Source organism: Scophthalmus maximus, chromosome 13, assembly GCF_022379125.1.
Source record: "Scophthalmus maximus strain ysfricsl-2021 chromosome 13, ASM2237912v1, whole genome shotgun sequence".
NCBI classification, from domain to species: Eukaryota; Metazoa; Chordata; class Actinopteri; order Pleuronectiformes; family Scophthalmidae; genus Scophthalmus; species Scophthalmus maximus.
In genome coordinates this window covers 10,030,142-10,048,718 of record NC_061527.1, presented here as the reverse complement: position 1 = coordinate 10,048,718, position 18,577 = coordinate 10,030,142, and positions in this window count along the sequence as shown.

The window sequence follows — 18,577 nt, the reverse complement described above, 5'->3', positions numbered from 1 at the left end:
ACGAGTGAGACATGGAGAATCGGGGAGGGCGAGAGACACTGGGCTCTTTTCGTCTCCATTGATTCCTTTTAGCCTAGAATCATCAAGAGCTCCAGCAAATATTGATCCGAGCAAGGAGCCACCTTTGTTATCGATAACGATAAACTGGGAGACTCCCCAACACCATGACTACTCAGTATGGGAAAATAGCAGGAGCTGTGAAGACAATCTGCTTGCCAATGCAGCAATATAGCCCACCAGGGAACAGACTGGCAAGAGGCAAAGGCTTCAGACCAGACTGTGTCCTTTTAGGAGTTTGCTTTAACTGCAAGGTCAGCCTCTCAAGTGTTTGATACTGAGCAAATCAAAGCACTACATCTGAGAGCAATCACTGAGAAGTAAAAAGTGTCTCTGCAGCCCACACTGACAAGGCGGATGATCAGAGATGTAGGAGCTCACATTTATGCTGCTAATTAAGAGAAAACATATTTCAAACTACAAACGAAACTATGCGTGCCTGAAATCTCAAAATGTATGCCAGTCTGAATAGGCAGAGGCAAAAATCCCGCTGGAGACAGCAGGATTTAGTGTCACGCACACCAACTGTACTCTGCATGAAGACTTGAGTTTTCCTTTCCTAATTTCAGTGATTTATCTTTTGCTATCTGCGGTACGCTGTTACATGAACATTTAACAAAACTTAAAACTTTGTCAATCTTCTCTTCTTTAGACCAATTAGTAATTTGAACATTTTCCTTATTACTTTCTCACTATCCAAACATTGCAGCTGTCTTTGACTATGGACTCTGGTCAGAAAGAGTATTTGGTTCGGAAAAAATGGAAATAGATAAACTTCACGTGTCAGACAAAGGGGTCATTTCAAGACTGCAGAGGGCATCAGGAGTGATACAACCCAATGAGGCAAGTTGCTCAAGCGAGTCCAGCCTGTCTTGACTGCAGATGGGCCAATTAAGAGATGATGAAAACCCCTTGGAAGGTGGGCCCAAACTGTGTCTTTGTAATTGTCTGGATTTTCTTTGAGATATGGAGAACACCTGCTATCCAATTTTATATCAAAATAAATACATAGCATCTCCAGAAGCAGGAAAGGATATTTGAAAAAAAATTACAAAGAAACTCCAAATTCAAAACCAGAAAGCTGATACACAATATCCAATCAGGTCTGGGGAGGCTATTTAAAGCAGGGCGACATTCCAATCTGTATTAAGCATAGGTTAGTCTTTTCCTGAGCAATAACTTTCGAGGTAAATTGGAGGAGCTCAAATAGCAAAGACTCTTCAGGCCACTGAGAACATGTCTGGCCCATTATGACCAATGAAAGCACTTTGACTTTGGTAATAACTGGATTCCGATGAGTGGGAAACGGTTCCTGGGAGTTTGAGGGAAAGCAGTTTCCTCTCCCCCACTTTTGTCTTCTTTTTTCTGTCTACAGGCAAGACTACAAGGGAATCTTTTTCTTCTTCTTCCTCTGACAGGCCATCCCTCTCTCTCTCTCTCTCCATTTTCTCTATCTCTCACCTTCCAGAGCATCCTGCTATTTTTCATTTCTCCATCCAGCATGTTTTTTTTTTATGGAGAGACTGTGGTGGTGAGTTTTTCAGCACTTCATAAATCTTTGCCTGTGTTGTCTCATTTGTTATCCTTTAAGGTTTATGGTGTCCCCCCTTCCTATGTGGGCAGACTAAGACCTGATCCCGGGAGGCCTCCCGGGAACTCCTCCTGTGGTTCCCTTAACAGTTACAGCATGTGTGGCACGAAGCCATGGGAAGCCCCCATGGCCTTTAAACGCATCCAGTCAAGTATGAGGGAAGAGGTTGAAAGTAATATATGGCTTTGACCTTCTAACTATTAATCCAATATATACCCACTATGTTGTGCCATTCATTTTGTCACGAGTATCTCTGGACCTGGATTAAATCAATAATGGTAATCTTTTCATGCTCTAGCCAATAGTCTGGTAAGCAATTTTTCTAGCATATCAGACAATTAACTTTATCAAATTATCTGAGACCATGAGTCACCATGAAATAGTAGAAACAGTTGACATTTACTGACAAATAATCCATTTAGTAATTTAATAAATTCATGCATGTAGGTCTGGGCTGCAGCGGTGCTCCCTCCTTGGGTCTGAAAGTCCGCACAGTAATGAAAATATTATAGAACAAGCTAAAAAGCTTAAAGCAGGTTACTTGTGTATGATTAATTATGATGAAGAAACCAGATGAAGCCTGTATTATGTTGCTATACATGTACATACACATGCACATATTTATAGGTGCTGTATGAATCTCTTATCCTCAAGGAAGTTTATCATATTGAAATATCACTGGGTCACAAAACAAAATCCTCATGAATGTACTCTGTACATCACTTGTGGAAAGGAAGTAAAAACCAGGCTCTGACGGGTTAGACAAACAGGATTCAATTTTTGGGTTTTTGAATCCGCTCAAATCAGCTGCAGGAGCACAGGGACGCTTTCTAATAAATTTCTGCCTGTTCTTTGCCTATAAGTCACTCATGATAAATCAAATCATCAATACACACATATTTGTCTGGACAATTTTCATCCCACTAAAACCGTGCAGCGTTTGTTTAACCTTTGGTATTAACACAAGTCAGACTGCCAAAATGACGTATCTAGAATCCATGTTGGCTTTGTTTCCAGGGATGCAACACAGGACTTTCTCACACCCCAGGACCCTGGAGGGTTGTCAGCCATGACACTTGGCAAAGCCAGGCGTCTCCTCCCTCCATGGGCTTGTCTGTCTGTAGTCAGTCCAGGACTAGAGCTCGTCAATACTGACGGAGACCCTGCTGGCCAGGAAAGGCGGATTAGGCCCCAAACACATGTGCATCTGTGTGTGTATGACTGAATTATATTTTGGGGCCAAGTTTCACTAGCAGTCCATGACATTTTTATATTAGTAAGTTATTGATCTTTTAAGCGTTGGAATTTTCTGCTCTAAAACACCCTGCAGTAGGTAAGAAAATCTTGTGTTGCAGAGGAAACCATTCTTTTTTCAATGGCACTTTGCTTAGAAGAACAAGGTAGGAAACATGAGCAGCAATGGACACAAAGGATGGAGCTTCAGATAAAAAAAGGCCACACTGTGATTGACAGGTTTAAGGATGTGCGGTAGACGAACAGAAACCGCAATGCTCATTTAGTTCAAAATGAGTCCCCAGGGATCGATAAACAGTCTTAAATATTTGTTAGAAGTTATAGTTTAGGACTGTGCTTAAGACTGAGATGAGTTAAGGCTGCACCAGTTTAATTTAACAAAATAATGCAGCTGTTTTACAAGTGTACACCCTGAACTGGCTCTGGAACTGAAAATCAATTTCCAATACTCCCCCCTCTCCACCCACAAAACTAAGGTGGCTTAAAAGCATAGCTAGTTTTAAAAGATAGTTAGACTCACCAACATGAGATATTTTGCATATATATATATAAAAGACAGAAAGTGAGGAGAAGAAATTAAATATATTTAACTTATTGAAGCAGTTCGAATTTGGCTTCTGTTTGGCTTGAGATTTTAAGACGCTGAAGAGAATCGTTGAGGGACAATACATTGTTCCTTCGATTCATTATCTTTATAGAATAAAAAGGTGAAGTTTACATTTTTCCATTACCTGCCACTGTTATTTAGAGCCACTGGTGTGCACAGCTGCCTCATTCAGTTTATAATAATTGCCAGACACACCAAGATAATCAATGTAGTCAATAGGCGTGAAAGTATGTGATATCTTCCAGTTTGGGCTGTTTCATTAAATCTCCCATGTTGAAAATCTCATGTATTTTTTTACAATGGGGGAAAAGGACACACTTCTTTGGTTTGGTCAGTCAGCCTGTCTGTGTGTGTGTGTGCGTGTGTGTGTGTGTGTGTGTGTGTGTGTGTGTGTGTGCTGCTGCGTGTTTCCATCGCTGTGTTGAAGTCGGTGCTGACAACTTGGTGGAAGAGAGAGACAGAAGAGTGAAAAGAAGTTAAAGAGGGAGCCAACCAGGATAATGAGCAGACAAGAAAGGAAAAGCAAGGACGGAGCCTCGCAACATTCAATGTTAGTGTCTCATTCATATTCACAGTCATCTGGCAGCCGGCAGGCGGATGGCTGGGGCAACAAATTTAATCAAGGCCCCGGCAGAGTACGAGTGTGAAGGCTCAAACACTGGGCAGAGGCTATGAGACTACATTAGCATCCCATATCTGTAATATTTTGAGCATAAGAATAATGGGTATGAGCACAGATTCCGGGGGATGCAGATGATTTTGCAGGTTTTTCATCTCATTTGCATTTCAGGGATTTAGCTGACAGTCATTTGCAGAACAATGCTAAATAGGTGCAAAACTTATAGCGGGTTAAATTCATAGATCTCCAGAGTTATACACAAGGGCAGAGTAGGTCGAGGTCATGGCATCCAGAAAACTTCAGTGACAATTGAGTTGCAGTGGATATTGAGAGCAAAGAAACTGTCTCTTTCTCTATTTGTGTCGTGGAATTTGCTTGTGCTTTATGAAACATGAGGAATGTTTTCAGGCAATCTGGTTGATTTGTGAGGTTGCTTAAAAAACTCAAACTAATAAGAATGGTAGAGTTGTAAGTTGTGTATGGTTTTGGTCATCCATTTCTTTGAGAACTTGGTGCAGTCTATTCAAAAAGTCAACCTGATTGACTTTGACATGCCAAATAGAACAAGAGTGACCTCTGATTCAGGAAATATTGACTGCTCATACAAAAGGGCATAGAGGTCAAAGGCCAGGAAAAGGTTTTCCTATTTCCTGCCAAATTTACACCACTTTTGGTTATTTAAAACTATAGATTCCTGTATTTTTTTTATGTATTGTTCTCTTATCATGTGTTTGAAGTGGCCTGGGGAAGGGTGGAGTCCCATAGTTCCCCGCAGTGGTCAAGATTTACCAACATCTCAATCAGTATCTGACACTTGCCTGGAACTTCTGGGTTTGTCTTTTTTCATCATCCCCGCATAACTGTCCACTTTTGTTTGTCACCAGGTGTTTAGAGCAGCCCTGCATCTTTCTGACAGAGGAAAATAAAATCTATACTGTAATCATAACGGAATGTGAATAATTGAATTCCCGACCAACCCCAAACTCTTGCAGCTGCCAGTGTGTGGATATGGAGAGACCGAGGGAGTAGCCGGTCACCAAGTTCAGTCAGGTCTCTCTGGGGCCTTCTTTTGGCAAAGACGGCAAACACTCTGCTGAGCCCAGTTTGTGTTGAGTTTGTTAACCCTGAGATGAGGGAAACTCTGGGTTTTACTGTTCCAGAAAGTGAGATCACTCTGCGTCAGCTACTATTGTGGTTACTTTGTGATAATACCTGCCTGGCAGGTTTTCTTCAACAAATCACATGTTTCTCTCTCCGTCTCCTCACACCGGACCTGAGGAAGCTGTCGGACATGGTGCTTCGTTTCCTCATTCATACAGTCAATGCAATAGCACATAAAGGTTTTTTTTTACTTTGCAGTCAGTTATTAGTTTGTTACCAAATGTCTTTCTTTACCACAACATTAATAATCACATTATCACATATCACATCTCATTAATAAAAATCACATTGAGCTCAGCTCAGAATAAAAACTTTTTGTCTAACACAGACCTTGTGGACATTGAGACAACTGTCAGGCTATGAATAAGTTCCCCTGCACTGAAACATTTACACGCATTAATAATGTAGTGAAAAATCTGTGTGAAGCTTTAGGCACATTAGACACTGACCTATGAAGAATCATTTCTCCTGGTGTCATTGGTGGCACTGATCGGACATTCCTTTCATATTTATCACATCCTACTCTAGGTTATGTGATATTTCTGGGTGAGCGTGGTTGCTGTGCAACTGAAAAGAATTCCACATTTAAAAATTGGACTATGTGTAATTTCAAAGTGAGTTTTGTTTTAACAGCATTGCCAGTGACTCTATTAAATTTTACTACATGTTAAAATAGAGTCATATAAGGCTGTTAATGCTATTAAATGCCATAAAGTAGACTGAAAATTTACACTCGGTTTTAACCAAGACACTTATTTAAACTGCAAATCACCAAAATCATTCGGGTGTTAATGGGTCAGACTATGAGGTTACAATCACTGATCTACAAACGTATATCTTATCTGTTTAATCTATATTTTCATCTTTTGCTTCCAGCAGCACTTTTTACCCATCAGGTTACAGCTGAATAAATACTATATATTTAAAGATTTATGCTCACAAACCGTGGGATTTCAGCACTTTAACACCCATTAAGGAAACTGGATAATGTGGTCTAGTGGACGACTCTGAATGAAAAGTAATAGTGTTAACTTATTGACTCTTTACTCCAACTCAGGCTCTTTCACTGCTGCTGCTGCTGCTGTGGTTTTTAAACATAATCGTTTACTGAAAAATATTAATCTTTCTAACTTCACCAGATTTGAGAAACACTGGTTTATTGACTAATGTTTGCTAATCCAGAATCCCTGAAATTATATATTCAGCACAATTTTGTTATGTAAATATGAAAAATGTGTTTTGGGAACAATGTTTGAGGTAATGGTGTTGTTATGTTAAGGATTTAGGATATTAAGGAAGTTCACTTTGGACAAAAGTGAGATAGGAAGAATGGAGTTGTATCATGGGTGTTATCTTTATTTTTTTAAATATTTTCTCAAATCATAACTGGTTGAATGTATCATGACTTGTTCAAATCACCTTGGGATGTGAGTACATTTCAAAGAAGAATTTAGAAATTTGATTGGACTGTTATAAATGATGGATCTGCATATTCATAGTGTCTACGCAATATAAGCACATGTCCTTGCAATGAAAGACTTCTTGAAAAACATGAATCAAGTGTCCTATATTTTTCACAAGTTCATTATTTTGGGACTTACCTGCACACATTTGACAGCACTTACATATCAAAGTCAAATGACAAAAAAGAAGAATTTCTCAAATAAACAAAACTCAAGACGAGGCTGATAATGCGCTCAATTAAGAGTTGAAAGGACACAATGAATGGAGAATGATTCTTTGAGGTTTAGAGACTGTGCTTCCCCCTGTGCAAGTAATTATCCATAGCAAACCTCCTTTGTTGTACAATGGGGTGGAGATATTTCAGAGGTGTTTTAAATTGAAGTAAACATTTCATAATGGACTAACATGTCCCATAGTGAATGATAATGGACCCAAAGAAATCTGTAAGTAGTGCTTCTGGTACGAAGTATCATTTCGTTAACCACTTGTCACCGGCTAATCAGTAACACACATCTAATTGTAACTGGTATGTTCAGAGATGTAATCTCCAGCTCTTAAATGGGACTCTGTTGAGAAAGGAGAGGGTGCTTTTTGTTGCAGGAGCAGCACTGGACTGCCTGATCTACAACCCTGATATCCCACATTCCTAACTTCTCTTATATCACAAGCCAAGCTAAAGCGAGAGTCGCTAATTATACACACAAACAATTCTGCATTCACCCCGTTATACAACCAACCAGGTTCTGGGTTGAACAGTGTAACTCGGTAAGAATAATTTGGCTTAAGCGGAGAAAGAAGAGTTCAGATGCCATGGCACATTTGGCAGGTGATAATATTGGACCTGGATGGCAGGAAAAGGAAGCTGAATTAGACTTTAATGAGTTTATGGCCAATTGCCAGGTTTGCTTTGTGTATGTGAAAGTAGCCACTAGCATCATGATGAAAAAAAAAAATCCGCATGTAGACCACTTTCTGGTCTACATGTAGGAAACCAGCGGTGGTTCCGCACAGGACAGGGAACCATTCATGTGTAGCACTGGGATTTTTGTGCCGCCATCACAGTGGGGACTGGGGACATCTTCCTGTCCGTTTGAAAAGTACAGAGAGTTATTGCCATCATCTCGTCAATCCCAGTGCCCAGATGGCAACGAGCCCTCACGTCAACACACTGCCTGTTCCAGGGTTCTGGCTCAGCCTTCATCCACAGGCAGGAGCACCAACTGACCATGCCAGCGACCAGCCAGGACACAAGCCCCAAAATAATAGATAAAATCCACTTCCAAATTCCCTCCTGAGTCCTCTCCACAAACATCCATCAACAAAATGGATTCGCACCAAGGGGTGCCTGGGCTTGATTTATACAAGTTTTGGTGTCTTACAGTTGACACACTTTGTGCAACAAAATGAGAGAAACCTCTTTCCCCGGACATGGAGAGTAACGCACGTATACAAAATGTCAGTTTGGCCTAGATTTCCAGAACACAAAGAGTCTGATACATAAATCTTGGTGTTTGAACGTAGTTGTGCAGGTACTTGTAAAATTAGGTGCATTTGAATGGTAGAACGGAGTAAATGAGTAATGAGATCACATGCCCAGACCTATTCCAGTGGTTAAATGATCCTTCATGATGAAAAGGAACGAGAGCTCAGCCAGGAAAGTCTTTTAACCCCCGACTTCTCTGCAACAAGGTAATTTGCTTAATGAGACATTTGCTTTCTCCTTAATTACTGTTGTCAAATGTTACATCCCTACAAGCTTCAAATGCACAATTATATTCAGAGCTGGAGGGGTTGATCAAATCATATTCCTGCCTCATTATTTAAACACTGTGCTCTGTGGGACATTTCAGCGCTGCAGATATTTTAAAACATTAAAACCGGGGAGAACAATCACAATGTCTGCGTCCTGCTATTGAACAGCCTTTGAAGTGTTGGTCCACCCAATTTACAAAAGGTATTGCATTTCATAGTAATTATCTGTCTTCTGCCGGAGAATTCAGCTTCCAGCACAATACAGTGTTGAAAGTAATTCCATTGATGGTGTTCAAAGCATTAAAAATTATCCATTTAATGAAATCAAAATTATTTCCAGGATGTCACTGTTATTCAGAACAAACTTCTGAACATACTATAAACAAAGTTTCATATCTTTTCAATAGCAACTTGTTTGGATGAGCCTGCAAACTCTGCAGAGGTTTGACCAGAACGGTTTTCAGGTAGAGCACATTTGTGAAAGTGAAAGTTTTCAATGGAAGTTTTCAGTGTTCTGCATCACTTCGGTGAGATACCCCTGTCAGTATCACTGCTCTCAGATGCCCTGGTCTTTATAATATAACCTGGTGTGACTTAATTACAACACCTCTGCAGATGTGCTTGCCTACGTGTAAAAGTCAGTTGCACGCTACTCAGCAAATACAGTAGTGCAGGACTTCTTAAGGTACCTTAATATTGAGCATCACTGTCATGTGGCATAAGTTTGCATAATTTTACAAAGGTGACAGCTCCAGAGTAAATTACAAACACTGAGTAGGAAATTTTTTACTTTTACATCTACGCATCTTCAGGACTTTAGCCGTTGTCTAGTTATTGTATAAACAACCTCGTCGTCATCTTTAAGTCTCAGATGGCACCACAGAGTGAAGAGGGGTTTAGGGGAGGCCAGAACTGCAGCCACAGGGTCGCCACTCTCAGCATGCCTCAGAGAGTGGACGATGGTGTGTGTGTGTGACTGTGTGTATGTGTGTGTGTGTGTCACAGGGGCAAGTGATGACAAACGATGGCAAATTGGAGTGAAGGCTTCCCGCTGCTTGCTCACCATGCCAACAGAGAATCAGAGGCAAGGAAGCGGCTGAGAAAATGGCTGTGAAACACACGCACAAACACACACACACACACAGACGCACAGTCACACACACACACACACACACACACACACTGGCAGACGGAGGCCAAGTTTTAACAAAGGCAAGTGAGTTGGAAAAGCTAAGGTGTGAAATCACAGTGGAGTAGTTCCAAAGAGCCATTTTTTCTAAGAGCGCTCATTTCTACATTTCCTTCAGACTGATTTACAGATTTTTTAATTTATAATCTTTTTTTTCTACCCAAACTCAGAGCCATTATCGTCAGCCTAGGCCTGCCAAATACAGTAACAATCAAAATGCATAGTATCTGGTAAGTCCTCCACACAGTGGAAAAGAATCCAAAACATATTCAAGAGCTCTGGAAGCAGAAATAAAGAGCAGGAAGGTTCTCCAACCAAATCACCCAGCGTGACCTAAATCCATTTCTTTGCATTCTAAAAGATGCGAACATCAAAGATGAACAGAATCATTACTATGGGTGTGCCAGAGCACAATCCCTTGGCTGCTCTTCCTCCTTTTCTCATGAGCATTCTCTCTCTAACCGGATTATTCTCTGATGGCCTCCTCCCCCACAGTGAAATACATGTCACATCAGTGGGCTCTCGATCTCTCCACGGGAACCCAGAGACGGGAGGCTCCTAACTGACAATACAGTATTTCAACATAAAAATGTAATATGCCCCACAACTATTGTCAATAATAGATTCACACACAGTTGAATGGGATGCCAGACTCACTCGCTGTGCCAGAGATAGACACTGAGAAGTGAAAGATGTGTTTCAAGACAAAGGAGAGCATTTGTCAAGTTCCGTTGTGCTTTTCTCAATCAGGAAAAATAAATTGTTGAAGACCCGTCAACACAATCCAAGACACAGCCAGATTCCTGTCATTTTGAACCTCTGACAGGCTCTCAGGTGAAAGTCTCAAATTAAGAAAATATTCTCTATTCACTTGTAGGATAGTCTACAGTCTATTGACTAGAGTCATTTAATATTCCAAGTTAGCCCCTTTCCAAAACCCAGAGACATCTATTTATTCATGGAAGTAATTGAATCAATAGCAGATGCTGTATCTGGTGTTGCAGCAGTTGTTTCCTTTGAGACCCGAAGCTCAATATTCTCTTTTGGCTGCCGAGTTGCCGCTGCTCTCACGGCTTAATGAGAGATGGCATTTCAAAAGCATTAATTGACAAGGCCTGCAAAACATTCTCAAATGTGGCAGCCCTTTGTTGGCCGAGAAAAAGTCCATCAGGCAATTTATCGGTCAGCTCTTCACCTCATTGTGGGGGAGTAGGAAACAAATCGAGTCTTGCTTTGGTGATTAGAAAGCGAAAGAATGAAAGTGATGCCAAATCCTGCAGAAAAGCATCTTCTGGGCTATCATGGTGCAATTTAAGGGTGTAAAAACACGCAATACTTAGAATTTGCATTTATTTTAATATTTAGATGGAACTGTTACCTCATTGCTTTTGATTGAAAAACAACCCACTGAACTTATTCGTATCAAAGCAAGGTTTAAATTGTAGTGATCAGTAATTACAATGTGGTTCTTCAGAAAGAAGACCAACAGTTTTCTGGTCACGAGGTGTTGCAGCTCATCTAAAATGAACGCCTTGAGATTTCAAGGTAGGTTCAAGGCTATTTCAGGAAAGTTGACCCCCTCTGGACGTACTTGCTCACTTAAATGGCCACCAGGGAACTGTGAATCTATCTTCGCTTAATGGATATAGGAATCTCACTTCCCGCCTCAATGATGAATGACTATGAATGGATGGCTAAAGTATCCCTCTCAGCGGGATCCACTGCTTCATTCATTCTGATAAGAATCATAAAGCCAGGCAGGCAGGCTCTGCTTGGGTCAATATCCTGTTTGAGTAGCCATTAAGGCGCGTGCGACAATGGACGCTAATATCATCAAGGTGTACCACTTCGCTTCTGTCATTGCGTTTATCTCAAGGTGAATTATAAATGGCCCTCGAAGCTTCTAAATTCCATTCCATTGCTAGCTTGCTTGAAAGATTGTGATGACTAACTGAATCCATCAATGCTGAAGATGAACATGCATGATGATCCTGCAATCCTTCTTTTTGTCAGACACAAGAACCAGTCTTTTTAAGTTTCCTATTCAGACTGCGAAAAACACTATCTCCACATCCAGCCAAAGGAGCTGTCACTGTGATGGAACACCTCCTGCCATGGGACGTCAAGGAAACTGTGATATGGATTTTGCTGATACGGTCAGATGTTGTCCTTTGTTGCTAAACTGTTTGGGAAAGATTTGATGGAACTAAAGAGCTGTAGGGCCTCCACTGACAAACAGAGCAGTGTCTCACAGAGAAGAACCATGTGTGTGTGTGTGTGTATTGTGACATTTCAGTGATGCTTGTCATGAGCTCTTGAACAGAGGAGGATGATTACAGACTGGTAAGTCACAAAGCTGTCACTTTCAGGGTAAAGGCCAGGAAGTGACTGCTTGGTTCCAGAAGTGGTAGGTCTGTTGAATTCTGAGTCGCTAACGAGCAGTTGTTAAGATCCTGTCTTTGACTTTAAAACTCAAGACTCTCTGTCTTAACCTCTAAATTTAATTTTACATATACAAAAAGTCATGATCACGGCCCTCATCAATCGAGTATCTGTAAAATCTCAACATGTTGCCGATCACCAGCAGTGAGCGATAATACAAAGAAGTGTTGTTGTGTGGAAACCTGCTGTTTGCATGAAATCTGCCAGTGCAAGATGTGTGTGTGGGTGTGATGCTGTTGGGCTCGTGCTGCTGTTGTTTTGTGTCTATGAGATGTATGCACTCGTAGTGTGAAACTCACTTTGACAATGTCAAACAGGTGCAACCAGACAAAAGCACAAGTTCTGAGTCCTCAAATCACAGTTGGTAAATGTTTTAAGGATGAAATTAGGGTGATTTAATCCAACATGAAGATTTTTTTTTTAATTACACACTTATTAAAAAAAGCTGATTTTGTCCTACAGTGTGTTTGCATAATAGTAAAGTTATTTTGTCATGGTAAAGAAAACAGTACAGTACTCTTGTACAAACTGCCTGAATACAGAATGAACAACTGTCTCCAGACTTTTCAATTTTCCATTGAGCTACTACTTCAAATACACACATGCAGATAAATCTAAATCAAACCTACTTTCATACATTGCCAGTCATTTATGCTATTTTCCTGTATCCGTGTCTCTCTCGTTCCTCGTCTTGCCCTCTTCTATTTGTCTTGTCTCTACTTTTGTTTGGGCTGTGTCACAATTCTGCCCACTTCAAGAACTTTTCTAAAGACCTTTGACTTATCGTTGTGGACTTTTGATATATATATATACATATATACATATATATATATATATATAAACACAAACTAATTAAATCTATAATGCTGACTGACTCTTTGCACAGGTTGTTCTTTTGTGAATGGCTCCACTCGTTGTGAGTGACCTTTGTGCCACATGTTTTGCCGTGTATCCCGGATTGCCACACAGTGACAGATGTTTTGACATGTCCTGGATTACGGTAATCTGGATTTGTGAGGTTGCACTGTGTTGTGCAGATGAGATCAGTGCACCTGGAGTGTGGGTGAGTGCACCTGTGTGGGAGCGGAGCGGCGAAACAGGCCGCGGTTTGTCCCATTTAGCCATTAGTCGTTAGTCTTTGCTGCTTTCGTGGTATAGCACAGGGAAGTAACAGTTTCAGATGAAGCACTATTTTGTATTTATGTGACTTTATCTTTAAAACCTGCTTCTATATTCTAATGGGCAAGTGCTCTGCCGAACAATACATTTTACATAGACAGAAATTGTGTTTAGTATCGGTAAGGAGCCTGCTAATGTAACAATGTAAGAAAAGCTCAGCATAAGCATGCCACAGTACAGAAAACTTAGCCCGACATTTGAGCCTCCAGAAATCCAATCTTGAGAGGCAACGTCTGTTGTGAAGTTGTTCCAGTTCTCAAGCTTTGCAGCTTTATAAAGGAAGTCTGATTTAACCCAAAATTTACTTTGGAAATATTTGCACAACGATTAAAGATATTTTCCAAATATTTGCACATTATAAGATAGTGCTAGCTGGTGGCCTTGAGGATCACAGCATCCCCAGTTGAAGTCTGGACAGGGATCTGTAATCCATGTCAAACCTGGTTTCTCTTTCTTTCTCACAACATTAAATATCATAACTGAATCCAGAACTACAGGTTGACAAAAATTCAGAGTGGCATGCAGGAGATAGATGATTGGTCCCAATGTGCCTTGTTTTAACCCCAAAAAACAACAACAATGCTTTACTTCCCCTCAATATTTCAACGAGTATATCCTGTATCATTAAAAATCCAAAAATATTGCCGTATAAGGCATTGGTGAACGAGGAGTGGTTTTCTTGGGATGGATCTGTCCCTGTAAAAATTCAAATTTAATCTTTTCCACCTTATCAATCCATTACATGCCCTATATCCAATTTAGCGAAACAAAGAGCAGGCACAGAGGCAGGGAGTCGCTGACGTGTTGCCCCACATCCATCCGTTGGCTAATAAAACCCCACATCCACTGGCTGTCTGGAGGAGACAGTATAGCGGCAGCATTGGGATTTTGCTCACGTGATGTCAGGGATTAAACTCAGCGGGATCAACTTCGAGGAGACAGCCGCCCCGAAGGGCTCGCTCCATTTATGCAGCTCTACCCCCCTCTGCCCCCTATACCCAAAGCCCCCCCAATAATTCACTGGCGTTTTAAATTTCCACGGTAAGAACTCCTTTGTTGAATTTATTCAGCACTTTCAACCCAACTATGTCTTCCTCAGACAATGCTTCGGCAGCAGCTACCTGGCCAGAGGTGAGCAACAGCAAGAGACAGTTGTCCAGAAGAGAACTGTATCTAAATATTACTCAGAGATGACGCCCCCTTGCCTTCCCTCCGCCTAGCACTTCCTCCCCCATCCAGCGTTCAGTGCGCCTCCTTCAGCTCGCCTATAACGCTATTACACGGCACATTCCTCTGGAGCTCTGGAGATGTAAAGCCTCGAACCGGAACTGAAGAGAAGCACAAATGTGCATTGGAGGTGCTTAGTATTTTACTTTCAATGACCCCTTTTTTTCTGTGTTAAATCAGTTGTGTGTGTGTGTTTGTATGTGTGCATACGAATCACTCTCAGTCAGTGTGTATTGGTGTTATCGTGATGTGTTTGCCATTAATGGAGGAAGAAGGAGGGTTAATCCTCCAGTTACGACGTAACGTGTTTATTAATCCTTCGTTTTAATCCTTCAGACTTGAGGAAGCCACGGTATCTTTGCCTCAAGGGCAGCTGGGAAGTGTACTGTAGGTGTAGGTGTGTGTGTGTGTGTGTGTGTGTGTGTGTGTGCATTTGTACATTTAATGTTACATGTCTGCCAACCTTCATACGTGTGTGTGCATATTAAAAACCACGGGGTTCGACTTCACAGCCAAGGCTCCTGTATGTGATATACACCCGCATCGGGACTCAGAGTGTTCTTTCAGGGTTAACATTACAACAATAAAAAAGCTTTCAAGATGAAGTGAGCAGTAAATCTCCACGCAAGTCCCCATGAATTGGGCTAGTAAATGCCGCAGGAGCACGAGAGGAAATCGGTTCCCTGGCTTCCAGGGTCTCGAGGGGCCACAGGATAGAGTACTTCTGATCAAATCCCAGACCAAATAAAGCATATATTGAGCAGTGATAGTGATCACTGTTAACAGGTATATTGGTTCTGAAGCTGCCCCATTAATGCCACATGTTACAAAGTGTTACTCCTCTTACATTAGAATTAATTGAGTTTATATTAAAGCAGCAAATCTCACTGAAACTCGATCGGTACAATGTCATTCTTAATCGACTGGCTCTTCTCTTTTTCCTGACTTTTTTTTTTGTCTACATTCTTTCCCCCCCTGACTGATCCTCATTTTCAGCAGTTTTAGGGAGTTGTAATTGCCATGTCAAGATTGCGGTTGTCCGAGAAAAGCAACAATGTGCGGTTTGCCCTGTCACAAATTCTCAGGTTGAAGTGTCACTCAAAGAGGGGATTTGTTGCACACATCCACACAGACACACATCGACTCATGCACACGGTTTCCTGCACAATAGACACGGTGCTCTGCTACAGCGAGCAAATCCAGAAGTGGGCAGTCACTCATCTCTACGATCTCACTGTCTTCTTATGCTCCAAAGTTCCCACTATACCAAGAATGGGGTGTCTGTAAGAATAGGCACAATGCTGAATTTGACATTTTTGGCGCAAGCTGCCAGTGTTAATGGACCTACACCCGAATGCCTCCAGACCAGTGTGAAAGTTGTAACTCTTGTTATGCTCCATTTAAAATGGCTGTTAAGAAGCATTCTGACTCCCCCATAGCAAAAAACGGACATAATGCAAGGTGTAGATGGGAGGTATTAATCAGCACCAGTGACTCAGTGATTACTTCCCCAGGTTCTGAGATGGACTTTACTGTGCTTTAGAATAAAAACTCCCTGCTACTTGCCAAGACATGCTGAATACCTCAAGACCATATGGTATTTTTTTTTTTACAAGAGCTCACTAATGAAAGAAGTTTTAGGCCAACAGCTGACACTGGTGTTTCATTCACAGACTGAAAAGCTTTGTTCTATCGACAAGAATCAAAAAGGGTCAAATGTGTCTGTTTTATTATGTTCCTGTGGCAACATGAAGTCACCAGTGCCAATCTGATCAGCTGGTCCTTCTGAGCACCAACCATTCACACCCAAGAGTGGTCCCAGCTCAATACTTATTGTTCCCTTGTGCAGGGCAACCAATCTGTGGTGGCAATTCCTGTTGAGTTAAGGTGCAAAGTGAATGCTCGTCTGTCTGTAAATTTTAAATTCGACATTTGCAGATTCAGACTCACCAAACATTCAAGTACACGAATGAGCAAATGAGTCCGGAGAAAAGAAATAGCAATGTTTTATACGCAGTCATTGTAGGTCAGAGGATAATAGGAGAAATACATATGAAGAATACATTGGATCTAGAAATGTTCGGCTACATGTTGAAGTGACCTTAAAAAAGACATTGAACCCCCAATTGTTCCTAATGTTTAGGGAAGTAAACGGGCAGATAAGTCGCATGTAAAATGCAGTTGATTAAAGCACTTTATACATACAACCATTAATATTTAATTGTTACTGCTGCAGATATATAATATATATGATATTACCGCTGCTCAGCAGGTGTACTGTAGTCTTTTTTTGTGGGGGCATCTTACTTGTTAACAGATTCGTGAGTTTGCAAGCTTATTATATTACAATATATAATACCTGCTTTTTTACTCTCTTTTTTTTATTTCTGTCAGAGCCATCTGCATTAGCAAACCACCTCATGCTGTCGAACAGTTCCTTTTCAAATGCGCACTGGTTATTGGCCAACAGCCACCGCTGCATTACAACCTAAAAATGCACCCGTATGTTATTTATTTTAAGCTGATAAGCTTTGCTTAACCTTATCACACATGCTTTATCATCTATTATGCCGTCATATGTGTGAAAGATATCTAACAACAGATTTATGCCGGAATTAATTCCCTCTAAAAATAAAAAAATTGTTGTAGTTTTTTTCCCTTGTCCATTATCAGATGGCTTAATGATCTATGACAAGAGTATTTATGCATTGACGATTTGTATGTCGATATTCGTGAATATGCCAAAATTACATTTCTGCCCTTTGAATGAACTTCGCTCGCTCAACCGCGAATGTTGTTCATCGATAGTGGGTAGTCATGGATGACCGTATGCCCCCTGTCAACTTGTAGCAACTCTGCAGAGGACAGCCTGTGGTGGTGGGGCTACTGTAGAAATTGTTCTCCAGCAGTCTCACGGACTGGGGAATTTCCAGCACATGAGAGCGCTGCTCCGCTTGACACTGGAATGAGGGAATTAGGAGATTTATGATGGTCCAGGGTCACAGAGGGAAGCGTCTGAGAACAGGCCCATGCCTCCCCTGGCTCCTCACAATGCTTTACAGTCTGACAGACATGACTGTGTCATCTCCACACCCACACATCCAGACAGACAGACTGACACACACACACACACACACACACTCACACACACGCACACGCACACTCAGACATACAGTTATACAGCAACAAAAATGCACAGTGAGAGAGAAAGTAATACTAGTGGGGCACACATGCACCCTCATCTAGGCAGACATACCCAAGGAAGGTGTGTAGTCACACTGCACATTCTCAAGCTCTGCAAACCTATATTTAACATTCCCAGCAACTACATACATGCCTAATGTCAAGCTTAATCTTGATCTAAACCTACAGTAATTGTACCATTCACCCTAAAACAACAATAACAATAAATTAACTCTCAGTGTCCATTGAAGAACTGGGGACTGTTTTAAATGTCCTCACTTTCCAAAAATATGCTCAATTTCAAACTTTTAAAATCTTTCGAGAGCTCACGCACTCACACTGACACCTGTGGTCATGCGCACGTGTTTAAAAAAGAATATTAAATTAATTAATTAAATAATGAATCGTATTGTGCAGACTTTATGCATCATCGGACCGATCCCGGTCTCTTCCTTTTGCAGAAAAAACCCGCGCAGACAAAGCCTCCGCTGCTCGGCCGGCCGGCAGACGGAGCCCCTGAAGGAGCCTTTTGTCCTGCGAGCACAGACGAGTTCAGAGGAAATAGTGGGAGGGCAAACAGACAGTGGCCATCCTGTGTCATTAGACACACACGCATACACACAGTGGAATTGTATGTCACAACACTTTCCTTTTAAACAGCCATATTTCATTCTGTGACAGCCTTTACCAAGTACACCCACCCTCTTCTCCACCCCCCCTCCACCAAAACACTACTCAGCCACTCACAACTGTTTCAGTTTTCCACAGGGCCGGCTGACAAAGGCCAGTAAATGAAGATTAAATAAATGCATTTCCGCACAGGGGAAGGGAAACACACACACACACACTCCA